Source organism: Leptosomus discolor, chromosome 9 (assembly GCF_034619465.1).
Source record: "Leptosomus discolor isolate bLepDis1 chromosome 9, bLepDis1.hap2, whole genome shotgun sequence".
Taxonomy (NCBI): Eukaryota; Metazoa; Chordata; class Aves; order Leptosomiformes; family Leptosomidae; genus Leptosomus; species Leptosomus discolor.
In genome coordinates this window covers 23,431,077-23,452,927 of record NC_141399.1, presented here as the reverse complement: position 1 = coordinate 23,452,927, position 21,851 = coordinate 23,431,077, and the positions used below count along the sequence as shown (strand labels likewise).

The 21,851-nt window shown below is 38.6% G+C and overlaps 1 protein-coding gene across 2 annotated transcripts in view; it reads left to right on the top strand.

Moving 5' to 3' along the window:
• IQSEC1 (IQ motif and Sec7 domain ArfGEF 1) overlaps positions 1-21,851 on the top strand; it is a 343,350-nt gene that overhangs the window by 42,228 nt on the left and 279,271 nt on the right. The gene's annotated exons all lie outside the window — the stretch shown is intronic.

The following is a 21,851-nucleotide window of genomic DNA, read 5'->3' as shown; positions in this document are numbered from 1 at the left end:
AATATACTGAGCATTTAATGTCCATTACTGCAAGCTGCTCAACTTAGCTCTTACTAACATTTCTTAGTTGTCCATATCTACTCTTTTTAAACGGAATTATTTTTGTCGCATAAGTAAAATCACTAAGCATAAACTATTGTGGAAGGATATGTTGTATGTAATTTGGTTGTTGCATTTGTAAGGTATTGGTTAGTGTCTTAGAATGAATTTGATAGACCAATTGCAATAGCTTACCCAAAGTGATACATAATGCTGTTCTAGGAACTGAAGCCTGCACAGGTGCGTTCTTTGTATAAGGTCCCTGTTCAGACTGCCTGGTTCACTGCTCTGTACTACAGATTCTTGTTAGTTCTGTTTGGTATGCAAGTGAAGAACTTGGAAAGAGGCTGTCCACCAAAGCTGCACTACTGGAGGAGCTGGGCAGCATGCAACGTGCAGCCCTCACCTTTCCTTGAGCCTTTTATCATGAGGCTGAAAGTCTCTTCTCCCTTCAGTTTATATGTTCTCCTGTGTCAGCTACTTGCTTCAAGAGCGTACCTTTCTGCTCCTGAGCAGCTGCAATGCAATTTTCATTTTGTGTAAAAGGCAGTTGTGGGCATAGCGCTGCTGGCACAGGTGCTATGTCTGCTGAAGAGCTATTTTCAAATACAAATATAGTCTGTTTTCAAATATCACAGGGGTTTAGCCCATCATGAAGACTAGCTGGTTCTAAATACACCAATGCAATGGCATTTTGTGTGAAACTTGTCATAAATGTCCAAAAATAAGGCAAGTTTCCTGATGTATAGCTTACACAATGCCAATGGAAAATTTGATGATTGTTTCAGTCCGTGACTCATCTTGGGAAATGTTAAGACCTGTGATAAATACTACTGCAATAAATTGTTCTCATTATCTTTCTCTGTGTTGGAATTTCTGCAGTCTTTGCTACTAGATAAATTTTCTTTTGCAGATGGGAGAAAAATGAGTAGGATCTGACTCAGTGAGGTGCTTAAGCATCTGTCTTCAACTTCAGTCATATAAGACATTCAGCTGGAAGAAATGGCACTCTAGTTAGGTCTGTGCAGTGCTGAATCTCAGCTCCATGCAGTGGCCCAGAGGGTAAATTGTTCTTCAAAAAAAGAAAGATTGTAGAGGGGAATAACACTGTGCTTTGCAGCACTTGAATATCAAATCGATTATTAAGGTAAAATTACTGTGGGCAGTGAGTTTTTGTTTTGTTTTCTTCTCTGCAAGTTTGTGAAACCATGCCTCAATTCCTTCATGTAAGTGAAAGTTTAGTATGAAATGGAGAAATACTTGTGTATTTGACAGAAACTGATGAAGTTCTGGCAGTGCTGTCACTTAAATTATTGCTTAAACTTTTGTGTGTCATTTTAATCCCATAGACCTAAATGAAGATCTCGGTAAGCTGTATAAGTGGCGGGGCAGGGGAAAGGCAGTTTCTGATGTTCAGCACCCCTTTTTGTAGGGGAAGCGACTTGTAACAAGCGTCAGTTCTTCAACTCTTTCCCTACAATAGCAGTAACACTGAGTAGATAGTGAGCGGAGCTGTACTAACCTTTCATAAGAATCCTTCTCTAACTTGCAGCATGGAAGTATTTATACGAATACTCAACAGAAAAATCATCTGTGATTCTAGATTAAATTGATTGCATTTAAAATCCCTGTGTTCAGCAGCAGCATTGGCATTCTCTAATGACTCCAATATGTAATGTGGTCTGTAGCAGTGGTACCTAGCATCACTCCTCAAAATAACCAGAGAGAATTGCTTCGTACTTTGCTGTTCTTCTGTGCTCTTGGCTGATGACAACAGCACGTTACCTGAATCATATGTTTTCAACTCAGCCACCAATTACTGTATAGAAAATCTACAATCTGGTTCTTGCTGTTAGCAACCAGCTGAAGAAATGCTGGACCCTGCGCTCACCATTACTTTAACAGAAATGTATTTGGTTACAATGGTTATCTTTTTCCATCAACACACCACTTGGACATAAGTCCTTTGCTTAATATGACTGTAGTTGAGGAAGTACACTTGAACATGTTTTGTTGGATTAAAAATACTCCAAACAGAAGCTGAGCACATGCTGTATGCTTGTCTCCATGACTTTCAAAGCACTTAATGCTGTAGGTAAGGCTGCTGGTGATGAAAGTGATACCTTGGCCTTGCAATGTGTTTTGCCAGCTTTGCATTACTGATAAGCAAAGACTTATCACAGAAGATACAGGCACTCCATGCTGGCAACTGTCATAAATTGGTCCAGTTCCTGCTGAGACAAAATTTTTCTGGCAGCTTGAATGAGAAGGAATCTGAGGAGGAAAGCTGATGTCAAGGACTGATGTCTGCACTTTTGGGGGAAACATAATGATAGGGGTACAAAGAAGGAAAAGGTAGAACTGCATGATGGGTAATTTCTGTAGTGTTCTTAATTTCTCTTTCAGCAGAGGAATTTTTAATAACTTACTTTCTGGCACGGACTGTGGCTGGCTGCTTTAGGACACCTGTTCATGTTGAATGTTCTTGTCAGGCTTGCATATTAGTGGGTTCAGCTGACCTCCTTAAATTTCTTAACGTGGAAAACCAAAACACACCATAGTACTCATACTTTTTCCATTTGTGTTAACTGCAGGTCAAAGCACAGGAAGGTCTTAATATTTTGGGCAGTAGCTATTAAGGTAAAGGCCTGGAGGGTTGCCTTTCTTGGGAGAAGCAGCCTTTTTCCTTTAAAGATCTCTTGTTTGGTATCTCTGAAGCTTCCTGTGCTATGTTTGGGTGTGGGGATTTTTTTGAGAAATAGCATGTGTCAGGTTTTAGCAGCTCAAGCAGTCCACCGTCCGGTTAGAGGTGTATCTACCCTTATATAATCTTGTAACTCAGTCAGAAACATCCTATGAGGTGCACGCTGCTGACTTATTTCATTGCTTAAATACTCAATTTGGGGTTTTAGAAAAAAATTTAAAAAAATAGTAATATAATCTTTGGAAAGATACTGCTTTTCCTAATATATGGGGGGAAAAATGACCCACTAGAAAAGACACTGAAGATTGATCTAACACTGAGGAGAGGGGCTCATCGTTTTTCAAGGACAGCTGCTGCACACAGAAGATGCTTTCTTTATGCTATGGAAATAGCAGTGGAAGTATTAGGTTTAGGCTGAAGCAGAGGAGCTTGGTTTAAACAACTCTTGCAGTGCAGTGTTTAAGCCCTGGAGCAGTGTTACTCCCTCTGTAGAGACCCATTTCAGCAGTGCATAGTGTGTTTTCAATCTATTCAAATAAAATATAAAAATAGCACCCCTGATTTTGGGAGTGTATATATCTCTCCTACCTCTTACTTCAGTCCTGAACTAAATTGTCTAAAGAGTCATAGATTATTCTTAACGCAAATAGGAAATTTTACTTTACCAGCATGCAGCCTATTCAGATTGCCTCTAACAGTTCTATAGTATTCAGATTGGCAGCTAAGTCAATATGAAGTGTGTACACTGTACGTTACTTAGCTGATGTATTAATTTTGCTAATCTTTAAAGGCTTCATCTGCTCAAGGCTTCAATTCAACATTCTCCCTAATTGGCATCCAAAAAAGAGAGTTTACTCTAGTTAGCATGTCTGCAGAAGCATTGAGTAATAGTGTTCGTTTTTTAATCCTATGTAATCAATCTATGAGTTAGTTGATGCAATTAGTGTGTTATGTAAGACAGTTTCTTTTCAGCAACTGGAAGTCTCTGGTATTTCTCAACTTTCGTAGATCCAGTCGTCTTCCTTCACTATGAAGAGTTAAATAGGCCTGTGAGAGGCCCCTGTGAAGCAGTTGTCTGTTAAAATCATTGTAAGATTCTTCTAATACACCCTTTCTGGGGCTGGCTGGATGGAAGTGTCTTTGAGTCTCCTTCCCTCATGAGTTTCTTATTCTGAACTACTTCTGTTATCTCTTCCATTAACTGGACACTGACCAGGTAGGGAGTGTTACAGATATTTTGGGTATTAAGTGTTGTAGCAATAGCTTTGTAAAGCACATGGCTGACTTTTTCTGACGTTAGAACTGGTCATTATTTGGTATCAGTAGATAATAGAGGAGGGAGGCTTTACATATGAATACTCATGAAAAACACAATGAACTCTGCCTTTTGCACCCCAATGGCCACAACAGTTACTGCTCTAGTTGTAGCATAGGCTCTTTCCAAATGTTAGAGACTGCAGAATATCTCATTGCTGGGAAGATTTGCTATGCAAGTGCTGCATGAGACTGTTAGACTGAAGTACATAAAAGCTCTTTTCACAGACAACGCTTTGCATTACATATCCCAGCATGCTGGGATAAAAGATACAGGTTTGGATATATATTACAAAGTCAGAGTGTGTTGGAAATGTTGTTTTTCCCAGTACACTGAGAATTCTTCAGGAAAAGTACACTAAGGAAAAATTTCTCTTGCAGTTCAAATTGCCTGAAGATTTGCTATGTAAAAATTTGTTCTAGATAAGGTCATCATCTTTACATACCTAACTTTCTGCATGTTAATTGTGTTAAAGAAGCTGCCTTCTGAATATAGAATATATTTTGACTCACACCTGTATTGTACAGCTCCAGGTTATGAAGCTATGTGAATCTATGCATTGCCTCTTAAATTTTTAAGTATGGAAAAAAAAATCTAATGAACTTGTATATACATGGTATTTTTGACAGGATTAAGATGTCTCGAGAGTTGATTTTCCTTGTGGAAATGCAGGGTCCAATACAATCTGTTGAACATTGGCACAAAATACAGAAAATTTCATGTGCCATACCTCCTAGGTGACAGCCCTTTGTTGGCTTTTGGGGGTTTGCAAATAAAAAGAAATATTTTAAGGAGATGCTGAGGCAAGAAATCTAACAATTTTGTGTTGATTTCTATTTAATTTAAGAACTAGTAGACGATGAGGGGGGGAAAACAATGGATTGCTTTAGAAAATAGGGAGGTCAAGGATAGCTTGTGTCTGACCGCAATGCTCACTGTTAAAAATTCTCCTGGATTCTCTGAAAGATTTCTAACAACTTTTATTAACTCACATTCCTGATGGGTAATGTACTTTCTTGGCCATAAAGCTAAGTTACGGTGGTAGGACACAAACCCAGTAGATGGGCAATCTGAGCAGCTGGTCTGTTCACTCTAGGCTTATGCTGGAGTCCAGCAAAGCTCGTTTTAACCATGGCACTAATTGGAGTGAAAACTAATCATATGAAGATTCCTAGCAAACCTGGAGGTACTGAACTGCTTCAGCCACCTATATTATGAACTTGCTATACTTCTGTGGCCCTTGCTGCTTTTTGCCTCTTCAGGTACTGTCTCTGCCCACTAAGGTGTTTGGAGCTCAGCTGTAGGGTTCTCCCAGCACTCACTTTCACATGTCAGTAGTGCCATCCTCTGGCTGGTGCACCCATAATATTTCTCAGCTTAATTTCAGCGGAGGTGATTTATAACTGACAGTAGCTAAGGATTGGGACTGGCTGGATTGGCTCTTTCATTAGGACAATTCTTTAGCTGTCAGCTGAGTTTCTGTTAATTAGACACACCAGGCTTGAATCTCTCCATATGTTGTTTATCATGATTAGCTCTAGTTGTGCATTCTTTTGGCAATGTGTGATTAGTTAGAATCAGCAACTTAAATATTTAAGACAGTAGCAGCTGCAGAGGAGGCCAGTTCACCACGAAAGGGGGTGCTGAGCCTGGGCTGGTGGCTTGTGCATGTCATTCAGCTGGGCTGGGTGGGAACCACAGCTGCCTGTGGCTGAGCATCCCCAATGTGCAAAGACCAATTTTCATGTGAAGATGAACCTTACATGTTTGTAAGTTTTTAAAAATGTTCTGAAAGCATATATTTGTTTAAACCTGGGCTAATCTGAATATTTGGGGAAGTTTCTACTTACATTTACCGGTGAACTGAACTAAAGATTGTTTTGTAAAGAAGTGTTAGAGCATGGAATCTGAAAATCCAGCAATCTGAAGAAGTTCTGTTTTACAAAGCTGTTTGGCAGTTAGTGTATGAATGGCTTTTAGTGAAAGATAAAATTTGTTAAATTTTATGAATGCAACTTTCCTGTTGGCTGGCCTTAATACCGTATGTTGCACAGATATAAATGTAACCTTAATAACAATACATTTAGGCAAATGAAAGTTTTTCTTCCTGCCTGCTAATATTGCCATTGTGTAGGTATTCAGGTTTGTTAATTTTTTTGACTTAATTTCGGTTGCATTTGGCCAATTTTGCCCAGGTAGCCTGTGGATTCTGTGGGCTTAGGTGCCAAGTAAAATGTCATAAACTTCTGGGGAGTGAGATACAAGTATTTTCCTTAAGTTGTCCTCAGTGTAATGTAGTGGGTCTTTAATGACCTGGACATGATCCTGTGCAACCTGCTCTAGCAGGGGCATTGGACTAGATGATCTCCAGAGGTCCCTTCCAACCCCTGCCATGCTGGGATTCTACATGTTCACTTCTGTTACCAAGATCGCTTTTGCCCTTTAGTTCCAACTCCCTTCAATTTAAGTATTTAAAAAATAAGTGTGTTTAAATAGCTAGAGCTGGTAGAGCACACTGCCCTTGCTGGAATGGTGCTCGGTGAGTGTTATACAAGCTTGTGAGCACACTTGTAGTAGGAAAGCATGCTACAGATGTGCTGTATGAAGCAAAGACCTTTGAATTCCTAATAGCTCTTATGCACCACTATAACTGTTCGCTCTGATCGTCCCTGTCTATGCTTCCACAATGGTAGTGGTAACATAGCAAAAGACTTTTATTTTGAACCTGGTGCTGCTTGATTATAGCAATACATTCTAGGTCAGTACAAAAGTGGAGTGAGAGGCATTTTGTGTACTTGGTACTGTTCTGAGTCAACTTTATCAGAGGTACTGAGCCCCAGGCAGCAGCTGACCCTGTTATAATTTAGGTTGTTTTGCATTTGTGAAACCAGGCATAGTTATAGGATGCAGGCATTCAACAGGGTTTCTGAAAACCTTACCCCAAATATTTCTTTGCATTACTGCAGAAGAGTTGAGTATGCTGTGTCAGTGAAAGTGATCCCAGAGTGCCTTAAGTGGCATTTTTACAAGGGTTATTCTAGATCCTTTTAACTAAGGTTTGAGCTAGAACCTGGAACAAACCCAGGCTCTGGCCTTTCCTGAACTTGAAAATTTGGGTTTGAATGATTTGTTTTGGTGTGCTTTTGGCTCACGTAAGAGCATGATGGTCAAATGCAAGTACTGATTTTTTTCAATGTAGTTATGATAAAGAATATTGGAAATTAGGAAACTCGTCTGAAACTATCAAAAATAAGGTTAAAAACTGAGATGTCCTCTCTAAAACAAGCTTCCTTGAGGAAGCTGATGGTAATATATTCAAATATATACTGAGTTCTTTTTCAAGTGGTGATTTTAGCTGAAGAGTAGATTTCCTTTCCTTGTCAAGGAAAAGGCTTTCCTTAACTATGCTGGCAGAAGCAGTAGTCACCTTAACTTCTGTTTTATTTCAGCTGGATGTGTTTTGCTCTGTAGAATAATACTTGATTGAAATTTAAAATTTTACTGTCCCATTATTTTACTGAGCTAGATCATTTGAGTAAATAATTCTTTCTGGAAGAACAATGGTGTCTTTTTGGCAGAGAAGAGCAGTATGTAGTGGGTCAGAGAGCACATCTGAGGCATGTGTATGCTATGATGGTGTACAACATATCCAGGTGGCATAAGATGATCTTTCCTTTGACTGTTTTCAGAACATAATTATTCACAGAATACACAGAAAACTTGCATGAGTTTATAGATGCGATGCTTGCCATGTTATCCTTTAGGCAGTTGACTTGAGGCATATGTTGAGCAGGGAATTTTTTTGCAATATTTCTCAAGCCTTTTGTGTCAGATTTTTAGTGAACAGTTTGTAGAATTCTGCTCTGGATTCCTGCCTTGGGCTGCTGCCATTCAAACAGGTGCAGGAGCAAAAATACATATGATGGAATGGTCCTGCTGGTTTGTCAACGGTGCAAAGATTAGGCTCAAACTAGCATTTAAAGAATGAGATGTAACTGGCTGGCTTCCAAATGTGTTTCAGAATTGCACAGTAGATAATGTAGCTGCAATTCCTGTGAGTGAAAACAGCAAACACAGTGAGAAAGGAGCAGGAATGAGTTTACAAGATTGTATTTGCTGTAGTGTTTGAGGATGTAATTTCTTTAACATACAGGATAATGAGAATGAACAGATTTTTGCCATCCTTTGACTTACTCTTGTACACATAGTTCAGCTGATCTATAAGTTATGTATTGCGTGAGAGTAAGTTTTTACATTGGTGAATGAAGTGGTACTTCAGTGTAACATGTAACTTGTATAAAATCACTGCTATATCATGAAAAGTTCAAAAGCAGGTTTATTCTAATACCTGCAGATAAATAGCCTATATACAAAAATGAAAAAGCACAGGAAATATGGTGGAGCCAAACGACATGAAAGTGACTGGTTAGTTTCTGGGTAGGTGAGTAGTTTGGATGATTGAATTTAGTAGTTCAGGTGTGGAAAAAGAGGTACAGTAACAGTTCTGCATGGCAAAAATTCAAGTATTAAAAATAAGCAACAGCTTTAGAAACTAACCTGCTGTGGCTTCACTGTGCATATGTGTAGGTTAACAATATATTTCACATGCTTTCTGGTCATTATTAATAACACTTTACAGTTGAAAAGACTAATACTTTGATTTTTAGTTACCTCCACTTGTCCATAGAGAAGTCACAGCAGTACTGTGATATAGAAACACATAACAGAATGCTAGCTTCAAGGAACTGTTCTCAAAACTTTTTTTTTGAGGGAAAACCATTTTGTCCCAAATGACTTCTGGATTTGTTCCAATTTTTATCATGCCAATCACAAAATACATGGCCTGTGGAAATTGTGACTCGTATGAGTAGCCAAATTAAATGTGAACCTGAAGAACTGAGGAATATTACAGTTTCCTTCTAGTCCTTTTTTTTGAAAAAGAACTCGGTGTATAGACCTCTGTTTCCACACTTCAAAGGCACTGCTCTTATCCTCCCAGCAATCAGTGCTACTTTCATGCAGTGCAATTCTGAGAGCATGAAAATATATTTCTGAGCAGATGTGTGCTAGAGTTTGTGTTTGTCTAGAGTACTTCCATAATGAAGTAATAGGAAAATTCTACACATAATTGTGGACTTAAACACTCTGCTGATTTTTTAATCAATCTGTAACTATTATTAATTGGCATTTATGTAATATTGCAAATTCATCCATGAATTAATGTATCACAAGTAAAATATCAGTCTGCCATAGAAATAAAATTAGGCATTTTTTGCTCTTGTGCCTCTTTCTGGCACAGGATCGACAAAATTTGATCTCAAGCTACTGAGAAGGCTTTTGGGTAGAAAAGCATCCAGACTGCACTCTGGGGTTTTTTTTGCAGAGCTATAGATGATAATTGTCCATTGTGACTGTATTCATTTTCTAATTTCTTTGAAAACACTCCAGCAGCATACTTTGGAGCTGGGATGTCTCTATACAGAAAGCTTTCATAACTGAGATTTGTATGGGTCCTTCTGAGCTTATACACTTGTACTTGTGATAATGGTATTGCAAAGGCAGTCAAAGTAGATGTTTTGCAACTTCTAACACTAATCAGAAAATACATTTTTCTGGAACTCATTGAGCCATCCAGTGCACATATTGCTTGGAATAATGACTTGCTGGCCAAATCAAAAGATGTACGAGAGGGAATAGCTTTGGGATTTTACACACACCCCCCCCCACCCCCCCCCCCCAATAGCCCATTACTTGCCAGAAGAACAGTCTTGATCAGGTTCACTTAGTCCTCAAAACAAGAATTAATGATCAGGTACGTGTAACTGGAACTGCAAGTTTGCTTTATAGGCGCATGCAGATGGGATCTTGTATGATTTGTGGACTTCAGAAACAGCTGGGATGGCCACATGTTTGAGATTTATTTTCACTGAACCAAGTGATGTGTTGTCTTCTTGTTCCTTGCATTGTGAATGTACCATGTTTACAGAAACTGTTTACATCTTTCCATTAGAATATGCTGCAGTAGCAATGAGGCAAAAAATTCGGAAGTGTAAAGTTAAGAATTAGATATTAAAAGTATTTCCCTTACTAAGTGATAGATTTTTATGCAAGCTTGTTTACTAATGCCATTTCTTACCTAATGCTATAATTTGAGTTATCCTCCAAGTATTAACATATCTTCTTCAAGCTTTTCACTTTTGCAGATATATCTGTATAAAAGCACTATTGACTGAGTTATCTCTGGAAACATCTCAAACAACAATCTTGTTTTTGATATCTCTTGGAAGTATCTTAGCTGAAAAAGTATGATTGAGTCTTTGTCGTCTCTAAACTGATGGCATCCTGAGCTGGGTCTAGATCCAGCCAGCTTGTTCTTGACAACATTCACCTTACACTGATTTTTCAGAGTAAATACATTCAAGCTCAGTCAGAGGTTTTTAGAATAAAAATAGAATTTGTGACTTTTTATTTAGAGGCTGGCGATCAGAAAGGCAGAAATAGACTTAACCCCTTCCACATGCAGTCCTTGCAGCCCTAGCCTAGTTTTGGACTTGTCACAGTGGAATCTGCAGACTTCTCTCTCTAGGACATTCTTTTTGTTGCTTGCTTTTCCTCTGACCAGTCTGTATTTTTTTTAATATGGCAGCTGAACAGCAAATAGACAATAAATACAAGGCAGCATGTAAGAGGGATGTAACCCACTAGCTAGGTATTTGTTTGTTCATATTACTGCTTGCATCATTGCAGAAATTAATCTTTAAATACTGTGAATTCGAGATCAACACTTAAAATAATATCTTGTCTCTCTTTTCTTAAAAGGAATTCTATAGTGTTATGACTGCATGCATGGTGATTTGTCATGTAATCCTCTTACTGTTTTCTCTTTAGGGTAAAAGCAATTAAACGCTATTGTAAATGTTAGAATTTAACAAGGCATTGGTATGTGTTGAGATTCATTTATGCACATTTTATTGAAAGCAGAAATGATCAGCAAACGTCAATGTAGTGACCTTGTACTAACCTTGACATGGTTGACTAACGAAATTAGGCATTGTCACTGGTAGTATGTGTTAAATGCATTGAGTTATTTGACTATGAATAATCTTATTCATAAGATCCGAAAGCAGTACCATGCAGTCATCTCTTCATATATCCTTAGCCATCGCATGCAACTCTGTGAATTAACTTACTAGAAACAAACAAAAGCACTTCTAGTCTTTTATAAGAAGGAAGTTTAAATTTCAGGAGCTCAGTAATCAAACTTAATAATACTGTAGGTGTGTATCACAAGACTATCTTTCATGAAGAGTACAGAAGATAAGCAGTCAACTATTGCATTCGCATTCTGTGGATGTGACAAAAGGTATACACCATGGTTTTTCATGTTCTACAGGGTTCTACCACATCTTTTTGTGTCTATTTGCTGTAAATACTTGAAGCAGGTGAAAAAAAACAACCATGCTGTAGATTCTCAGAACTGAATTTGAGTTGGAATGGCTTGGAACTGCCTTCAAAGTGCTATATGGTAAAACTTCATAAAGGGGGGGGGGGAGAATTAAGGAATGAATATATATGTTTAAGTCATTGAGGTGTGTTTGAAAACTAGGCAGTATCTTTTCATAAGCATCTATTTAAATGTTCTCATCTCTTCATCCAAATCTGAAGTAGCTTCAGTAAACATAACCCAGACTTGGTACCTCTTGAGGCTCTATCAGTCCATTTTAAAAACCCAGTTCTAATAAATACTGATTTCTTCTGTTACTATTCCTGATGCCTCAGTTGGGTAGCTGCACATGCTATGCTGGTAAACCTTACATGGAGAATGGTGCAGACCTTGTTGTTGTTTTTTTTTTTCTGTAATGAGATCTTACCTTAGTATTTGCTCAAGTGAAAGCAGCAATAAGCAAAGAACAAGGCTGCTTCAGACTGTTTCTCTCAGATGGGCAAATGTCCAATTAAAACAAAAAAGCCCACTATTAATGTACGCTTTTAGCTGTGGTTATCGGTACTACTTGTTTTCAGTGCCATAGCTGCTGCTTCTGTAGCCTTCCATAGGTGATCTAGAACAAGAGAAGGCAAGTGGCTCGTCTGCTTGTTTTATTTTTCTTGGCTTTTCAAGTTGCTGTCATCATTTGAGAAACAGGATCAAAATATTATAGTGCTTCAGTGTTTGTGTAATTTTCTGAAGCAGATAATAATGTTTGTATGATTTTCCCAGTAATACTCAGCAAAATATAAAACCAACCTTCTTTTAGAATGTTTGGTTGTGAGCATACTTACATCATCTGACACTTCCTGCATTATATATACCCTTTCTCAAAGGTTCTTACCACAGAGCTGAGCAGTGCTGACCGAGGATCCCTCACTTTCCAAAAGTCTGGGGTGATCTGCTGAGTAACCATGCTATTTATACAACATTAGGTAGGTATTTTTCTCTTCTTTAGGTATCTTCTTTTGTAAGATACAAATAATATGTTAAAAAGCAAAGATTTGCCAAGTAGGAAAATACACTTGACTCTTCAACTTTTCCTCTACGTACTTCTCTTTACGTGTGTTGGCTGGCTTGAGTGTCTCACTTGCCATACTGTCCCAGATGCTCACTTAATTTTTCAAATGGTATTTTGGACAGATCAAGATAAATTGCCTGTATTGCTATTTCAGTTCATCTACAAGCAAAAGCAGTTGCATACCTGCTGGTGCAGACTGCTCTGATCTCTTTTAGAGTACGCTGCCTATTAATTGTGCCTTACTTGAGGATACAGAATGCTTTCAGGTTACCAGTTTTCAAGTGACTGTTAAAAAGGAGAGACAAATCTTCCCACTCTGTCAATGGACTATTGACATTCTTATATCATATTACTCCTTCAGGCATAAAATTTTTAATGAAGTCTCCTCTTTTGTCTTGGTCTGTGTTATCTAATCTTTAAACAGCAGTATAAATTCCTCAACCTGAGGAAAAACCTCTTTACATTAAGGGTGGCAGAGCACTGGAACAGGCTGCCCAGAGAGGCTGTGGAGTCTCCTTCCCTGGAGATATTCAAAACCCACCTGGATGCAGTCCTGGGCAATCTGCTGTAGGTGAACCTGCTCTAGCAGAGGGGTTGGACCAGATGATCTCCAGGGGTTCCTTCCAAACCCTGCCATTCTGTGATTCTGTGAATATTCTTTTAGAACCTGGAACTGAGACCAATTATGTCCAGTAACTGCCTTTTAACATTCCTCTAATTAAGAGATAAAATAAAATCTATGCCTGACAGTGGAAAAAATGTTTTGGGTCAAAATTAGTATCTATAATTAAATTTTGTCAAACCTTAATTATATTTTCTAAATATATCATGTTCAAAGTCTATGCCTGAAGTTTGTAACATAAGTGCACCTCAGCTCTTTCCAGGACTTTCTATGTAGGGTTGAAATATTAAGTAATGACAGGAAACTTAATTGCTGTACTTTTAAGCTTGCTGAAGTAAACTAGAAAACTAATGTAAGTAGGAAGACTTCCATCTTGCTGGGAAAAGACCTAAATTTACCCTGAACTCTCAACATCAAGAAAGAAGTCTGAAATATATGTTGTGTTGCAGTGAAGAGATGTAGAAAATGAATTAGTTGAGATTGATAGATGCCATGCGTTTTGAGGTACTAAAATAAGGGTTTTTATAGGGATTGACCTTCAAAGTCAAATCTTTGGCAGTAATACCAGAGTTAACTTTCTCATTTAAAACTTTGGGGCTGGTTGGACTTCTTCCACCAGTGTCTTTGAATGATGTGGGTAACAAGTAGGAGTGTTTTAGGGCCTTTGCTGTACTGATTTTGCATTCTGGAAATTTGTGTAGTATTGTAAACAAGTAGAGAAATTATTATTTCTTACCGTAGTGTAGTGGCTGAGATAAACTTGTCTTAAAACAAACAATTGATCTAATCACATAATCTTATAACAAAGCTCCTATAGTAGTCAAGCTTTCATAATGACATTTACTTAAGAGAAGGACTCCTAAACTTAATGTTTCACCAAAGTTCAGAGCAATAGAATTCAGAAAATTCTGTTCCTTTAGTAATAACTGCTCATTTTTCAGAGTCTTCTTGGTGAATTCAAAGAATAAGAAATTTTGGTGACAACAGTGTGGAATAGGATGATCTATAATTATGTTGCATTACTGTCTTTGGACAAGCTTAATGCTGAAATTACAAGTGCGTTGTTTAACTTTGCAGTTCACTCTGAGGATATTGAAACCAAAATTGTAGGCTGGATAAAAGTACCACATGGCTAATGGCGGAGGGGGAGAATCAGTGGAACTTGATAGTCAAATGAGCATGATGCATAGGACATTCAGCCCTGTGAAGTTTGGTGCAAATAGCTGAAACAAAAATAGCGCAGTGACAAATATGGATCATTTAGTTTTTCTCAGGCAGGATAACTTGACTGGCTCACAGCTGCAGCCTGGCTCCTTCCACAGAGGAATTGCTGTGTGGCAAAATAAACATTGCGGTGGAGATGTCTCCAACCCTTCTGCCTTCCCAGGGAGCGTGTTCCGACAAATGCTGAAGGGATATTTGCAAGAAGGGGAAAATATCTCTACAGTTCAAGGCACGTTCACAGAAATTATCGGCTTGTGAACTTGATGCAGCATCCACAGCCAAATGTATCAAATTAACAAACTGTTCCTTTTGAACTAGGGGTCAGGAATGCTATTTGCCTACCTTCAGCCTTCTCACTAGAAGTAAACAGTGTTAACAAGATGAAAGATGGTCCTAATAAGGTGTAAATCTGTACAGTGTGCACTTACCTGTACAAAAGTAACAAGGACAAGATGTCCTCTAAATCCTATATTATGGGGTTTATTATGCTATTAACTTAAATTGTATTTGGATATTTGTAATTCTTTTGAAGAAACTTATATACTTCTCTGTTTCAGGTTAAAAAAAAATCCACCACTGATGAGTATACCCCCTAACTCTCTTCTTGTTATAGTTCAAATAATTGTAACAACGAATGTGCAGCAGAAAAGGCTTCAGATGCCCAAGGAAAGACCAAGCATTTTTAGTAGAGCCGGTACATTTTGCGCTGATGTTGCCATGGGAATCAATGTCCTTGCTGCTATCGTCTCTTACACTAGTTATATTAAAGTTAATATTGCTGTAGTTGTGTAGGAATTATACTTCTTGATAGTGGCCTAACTTACACCTATGTAATTTGCAAGTCTGTCCTGCAGTGACCTATCTCCTGCTATCTCCCCTTTTCTGTGCTTCTGCAGACAAATTTGCTGCCATACATGTGCATGAATACCTAATCTTTGCTAAACCCTGAGAAGCTGGTGATTATCTAAAGATGGAATTGTACTGAAAATATTGCAGTTGCATGACACTTGAGTTGATCTGGAATTGAAAAGGTCTCAAACTGTGGAGCAGAAACTTTGTACAGCTTGCATATGTACAGATGTGTTTTCAAGCAAAAGGTGCTTACCCTGGTGTTTCTCTGCAGTCCTTAGCCTCTGTTCAGCAGTGATTGAATGCTGCACCTGCAGTAACCGTAAGTGGAGTCTAGGCTGGGACTCTGGAATCATTATCCAGAAGAGCTGCCTTTTATGAGGTGAGATTTGTTTGGGAACTCTTAGTGCCAGGTAGCTGTGATCCGTCAAAATAATTTCATAAATTAAAGTGACTTTTCAAATGGGGACAGTTGATGTATTGTAAAAGAAAAGGAATCTTAACTTTCCATGTGTATGTAAAGAAACCTCTGGAGTACCATCAATATTTGATCTTTGAGCTTGGCTATTTCCAGGAGTGGAATGTTATTACTTTTGTAATGTCAGAGTACTATAAAAATGCGCTGTTGATGGATTAGCATCTGAAAGGATCCTCTTTCCCCAGTTCTACAGCTATTGCATATAAGCTTGTGTTGGTTTACAAAGTTGAAGATATTAAATTTCTTGTGTTTTGAGTATTGCCTCCTAGAAAGCAAAGCCTGGTTAAACAATCAATGTATTGAGTGCAGATATATTATTATTATTTTGTTTGCTTCTGCCAGTACCACTCATTGGGCATTATCTAAATTTTGCTAGCAGCTCGAGCACTGCTAAAAACAAATTCATTTGTTTATAGACTACTTTGACAACAGCCAAATAAAAGCACATGATCATATTATGAACAGAAGGTGCAAAGCCAAATAAGCCCTGTGTTTGAACTTGGGTAAAACTTGCTGTTGTTTGGCTGAGCTTGGCTATACACCTGCTCTTCTTCCCCTCCGACCCCCATTTTGTTTCCTTTAAAACCTTTTTCATACCAGTGTGCTCTTACCTAAATATAGTATCTTTGCTGAGTAAACAGCAGGTCCTGTTTTGCATTAACGATGTGCATTACAGAGCAAAAAGAGACTAAAAAGCAGCAGTGAAGGAACTGATAAAGGCAATAGTTGGGGTTGGAAATACAAGGCAGAGGCTTTGGGTGCATGTCCATAAATTGAAAGAAAGGAGGTTGGGCATGCTGGAGTGCAGAAATGGACAGGCTTTGTTGCAGTAAATTTGGAAAAGTTCAGTAATGGTCCAGAGGTCACTTGGACTCTCCAGCAGTAGGTGAGCAGTGAGGATCTTCACATTATTTCAGCACAGCAAGGAAGAGCAGGAGGAGGAGAAGAAAGATAGCAAGGAAGACAAATGATATCTGTGGTATCTTCAATTGTGAGATACTAAGGTTTTAAAAATCATGGAGCTGCAGAGCTTTGGAATGAATGCCGCTTTTAAGAAGTGAAAATGCTGAGACAAAATGTATTTGCAGTAAAAATAATACCAAGAATGTCACTGTGAGAATAATCCTACTTCTTATATAAACTGGGCTTCTGTATCCCTCTCGATGTAAGGGATATATAGAAAAGATGCAAAGTTACTGCATAAGCTAGCAGCTGACTCTGCATTTCACTTATTGACCCTGCCTTCTGCTCACTGGGCCAAAGGAACAACCAGGAATACCAGCCAGAGTCCCAGCTGGAACTAGGGCTTGGGTCCCCTGAGCTGACTTGTAGCTGTGGAGGGGCAGGTGGACCCATATCCGTATGCATCAACTGGTTAAGATAATGTTTAATGAAATGCTGATGTCCCCTTGTTCTTGAAAACACTTTTTTTTTGGGGGGTGGGGGGGGGGGGGTGGGGGGGTGGGGGGGTTGTAAAAGGTTACAAAATGGTTTTCAGCAGGTAGAACTAACCTCGAAGGTACAGAACCAGAATGTGCTCTTACTATGGGCAAAGGCATCTGAAAAGAAGTCAAGAATCCTGTCTGGGACTTTTTTTTCTTATACTACAGCATTTTTTAAGTTTCTGCGTGCAAAGGCTTAATAGTTACAAATTGCAGTGCTTCTAAAGATTTAACTGAGTAGGTGAGATCAAACAAGTTTAAGACTTAAATTCCATTCTTTATGCCTTCTGGCTAATGATTTATAGTACTAGAATATACACTTGGTTTTGTCTTCATCTTTTCAGGATTTCTAATTGAGTCTTAATTGGTGAACAAGGTTATATCACTGACAACAAAACTCAGGTTGCACTTGGTGTACTCACATGGCCACTGAGATCACGTTGACTTCAGGAGCATGGTTAGTTATCAAAGAATGATTGAGACTTAAACATCTATCAAAAATGATCTGGAAAATCAAACAGCTTGTGTCTCGAGTGGTGACATGGCTTTTCCCAGTGAAAGCCATATCAAGTTCACTGGGAGCAAGTTTTATGTCTCCAAATGTTTCAGGTTGTCTTCATACTTGACATCATCCCAAATACTGTCAGTGCAGGCAATGATGTTAATCCAGAGGTTATGTATGTTACGGCTTTGATACTTTTCTTTCATCTTAGTGTGAAATCTCATTTGTGCTCCAAAAACACTTTTATTTTTCTAAAAGGTAACTTTGCCATTTTAATGACAAACTATTCAGACTTCGAATAATCTGTATGTGGAATGTAATGTGTGCATGTGACTTAAGTCTAGTTTACATGGAAAATTTTATCCGTAAGTTACTTTGGTTTAAATTGTGTAGGGAGGTTCAGATGCTGGGGTCTGATTTGTAATTATCGGTGGATCAAGGACTGGATGAATTCCTGGGATGGGAGGTTGACACCAACTATGTCCTCATAAATTTTTACAACAAGCCTCTGCAGACAGATAATTTCATTAAGGAAAATATGAATACTTGATCCAAATGAAAGATGAAGCTTGATTTGATCATTTTGTAAATGTTTATGGCTGATGATTGCAAGTTTGGAGGCTAAACTGATAGTGTTCTGCTATAGATATGTTTTCATATTCCGAAAAGCATTTAGCTGCCCTTAGAGGCAAGGACCTCTGTAAGGAAGTATTTTAATTGGAGCCGTGAGTTTTGAAGAACCATAGTTGCATCTTAACTGTTATTTTAAATGTAAGGTAAAAGGGTGCACTCCTTAAACTCTGGTTTTTAAGATATTTTTCTTTCTTCACAAGGCCTTACCTGTAAATGTAAAGGCAATCAGAAATAATCCTGTCTAGTGGCTTGCCACTTATGATCACTCTTAATTTAAGATGGAATAACACCTTCTGTAGGTATATGCAAGACAGAGGAACTCTGTACTAATGCTTCTTAACACTTCTTTGTACTTCTGCAGAAAAGTTTGTCATCTTCTTGCTCATAAAGTAAAGGTGGTCGCAATATCACTGAACTTGCTTAGAGATTTCTGATGTGCAGTTAGATATTAAAAATTTACTATGCAGTTCTTCATTACTTCTGAGGTTAAGTTGCATTCTCACTTCCTCTGCTATTAAAAAAAAAATCTCAATTAACTGAGCTGTAAAGGAACATCCAAATGAGTTTTCTGAAGTTACTGGTTCCTGAGCTGTGGTACGAATAGGATAGGCAGGTCAGGAGGTGAAATAGTAAGTGGTTTGAAAAGTTTCAGCTGCAAGGGAATAAAAGGAATTGGCTCATTTTGTAAAATGATTACTGGAAGAGTAATGAGAGGTTTTTCGAACAGAACTGAAGCAGATGCACAATTTCAGTTCTTGTGGTATTGTTTTCTTATAAGCAATTACAAGTTACAAACAACTAAACAGTAAGGGGGGGAATGAAAACAAGTAAAGTGATTTTCAGAGATTGTAAACCCTAGATATTTTAATCAGTTATCTGTTCAGAATCAAGTCTTTATTCTGATGCTGCTGTTAAGATCACCCCTTGCTTATCAAAGCAAAGTATTTACTTCCCTTCCATATGGCTTTTTGGCAGTATTCTTACTCAGATCGTAAATTAACTTCACTGCAGATTCTAATTGCTTAATGTCATGAGACAGGTATTGGTGCTGGACATCATGCAAAGCAAGTGGAAACTGCAGAGCCTTTTTAGTGCAGTGATACGTTGGTCTGGAGGTGTTAATTTCACGAAGCCCTTACTGCTACCTGCTGCAGGGAAGGATAATAGAAAACTTCTCTAAACAAAGCTTTTTTTTTTTTTCCCCTCTGTGTTCTGCTTGGCTGTATTTTCTATTCCATGGATCACTTTCTGTCCTACTCTGCAGTACACACAAAGGAACTGCATTCTGAAAGAGCCTGGTTGCGAGGAGCAGAACTGGCTAGAAATGGTGGTGGTTTTGCAATGTATGCCAGGCTTCTCAGGAGGCGTGGGAGAGAGGATGCTGCATAACTTTTCCTACAGCTTAATTGCTTCCCCTTCCAGAGATGGGCAGCAAATGTTTTGGATAGAAACGTAAAAATATTTCTCAGTTGCTTTATGTTCAGACCACTGCTACTTTCAGTCTGCACACAGCTGTATTAATGTCTTCCTTGAAAAGAGGAAATTGCAGCTCCTGTCCCCTTTCCCTCGGGTAACATGGCCAGTTGTGTGCAGAGAATAACAGTATTTCTCCAGTTGGCCAGAAGTGCCCTGAGGTAGTTGCATCTGTATGCTGAGTTTTATGTGTATTTAACTGGTTTTGCTAAATATTCAGGTCTGGAAGGCTGTTCCAGGCTGTCCAGGTGGTGGTATGATGTAGCATCTGCCCAGTGTGGGTCTTTATTTGCATGCTGGAAGAAGCATGTTCCTCCACCTCTCACTGAGTGGACAGATGGTATCTATAACCTTGATGTAAAGCACACAGCACAGACTGTGCAGGGGGCTGCTTTGTATGAAAACGTGTGGGGCTTTGTATCCCATCCATTGCTTCAGACTCTTTTCAGACATTAAGGGAAAAAGAGAACATGGATTACTGAAAAAATGCATCTCCAATGAACAAGGTAAGTGTGGAGAGGATGTGTTCAGCCTGATTGCTAGCTACCCTGCAGCTCAGTAGCATATGCAGCAGAGTGATAGCTGGGCAATGAAATCAAGCTGATATTTTTATGACTCTCATTGGATATTGCTGAGAGTTTGGAATAGTTTCTTGGACAGTAGTGTCTGTAGGCAGTCCAGGAATAGATATAACAAGCTCTTTATGGAGACCATATGCCAATAGCTGCCCTTCCAAGGTATTTATCATAGAATATAGTTGTCTGAGAGATAAGTATTTGCTGTGTCTCAGAGATTGAGACACATGTCTGCTTGGGTTTAAGAGTTTAGCTTTAAAAGACAAAAATGGCATCTCCTATCTAAGGAAGTGGCTGTTTTCAGTGTTCCTGTCCTTGCCTGTACTTAGAATTGATTTTCTTAACATGGTTGCTAGAAGTGCCCGTGGGTGTGACGCCTTTGTAAGGACTAAAGAGGTTTTGGTAGTCACTGCCGCATGAACAATGCATTCCAAGAGCTTGGATGGAAGGGTGTTTCTTAGGATGGAGGTCTTCTCCGCGTATCTGAGTGACTGCAGGCAGACACCTGAAGACTGCACATAGTAGATCTGTATAAAAAAGATGGGGATCTTCAATATTACACTCTTTCTTACTGAAGATCGCTAAAAACTAAGTTACTTTCTTTAATAGGAGTTGGAGAAAATATAGGACAAAAATAATTTGATTAGCTATGTTCTTTATGAAATAGTGCGCTGTTTCAGTGAACGCTGTTAGTTGGCAATTGTAGGTCTAGTACCCAGTCAATTTGGTAAACTTATCAAAGAGGTCTTTGTTAAGCAGTCAGTCGTATGTTGTGCTTTAATACAACTTTTTCATTACACCCCCTTCCTCCCCATCACAGTGGAATTCATTGCACTGTTTTGTGTCGGTGCACTTGGGGAGAATTGTTATGACCTGGTAATTCTCTGTTTACAAGTAAGTACCCCGGGGTTGGTCGTGCAGGAAGAGTTCCAGCAGTGTAACTAGCAATTATCTACTTTGTTGCTGTGGTATATAATGGGAATTCGGCAGCAGCTATCTTTCTTTTTTCTTTTTAAATGGTGCCTGAAAATGCTTGTTATAACTTCCATTGGATCTTGCAGGTAGTGATTCATATGTTTACCCTTGTATTAACTTATCCTTGTGATGCCACTTCATGTGGGAAATGGTGTACTTTCATGCATGATCTGCAATGAGATCCACGACTCTAAGTACCAGCCCAAATTTGGTTTGTATATAGTTCTGATATGGGTTTTAAGTTTTATACTGTTTGGGACTTCAATTGAAACTCTTTTTTGCTTTTGGTAATGGAAAATCACATCTAAACTCTCCCCGCTTTTCTGCAGTTGAAATGAATTTATGGGGGTTTTTGTGGGTATGAATACACAGCATGTGTGAACCATGGAATGGTGCCCAGTGAACCACAGTGTATGAAGCATTAGGAATAATGAAATGGAAACTTTTGTATACATTCATCATAACATGAAACCAGTATTTTAAGATGTGGAATGCTATCAAAGAGTACTCTTT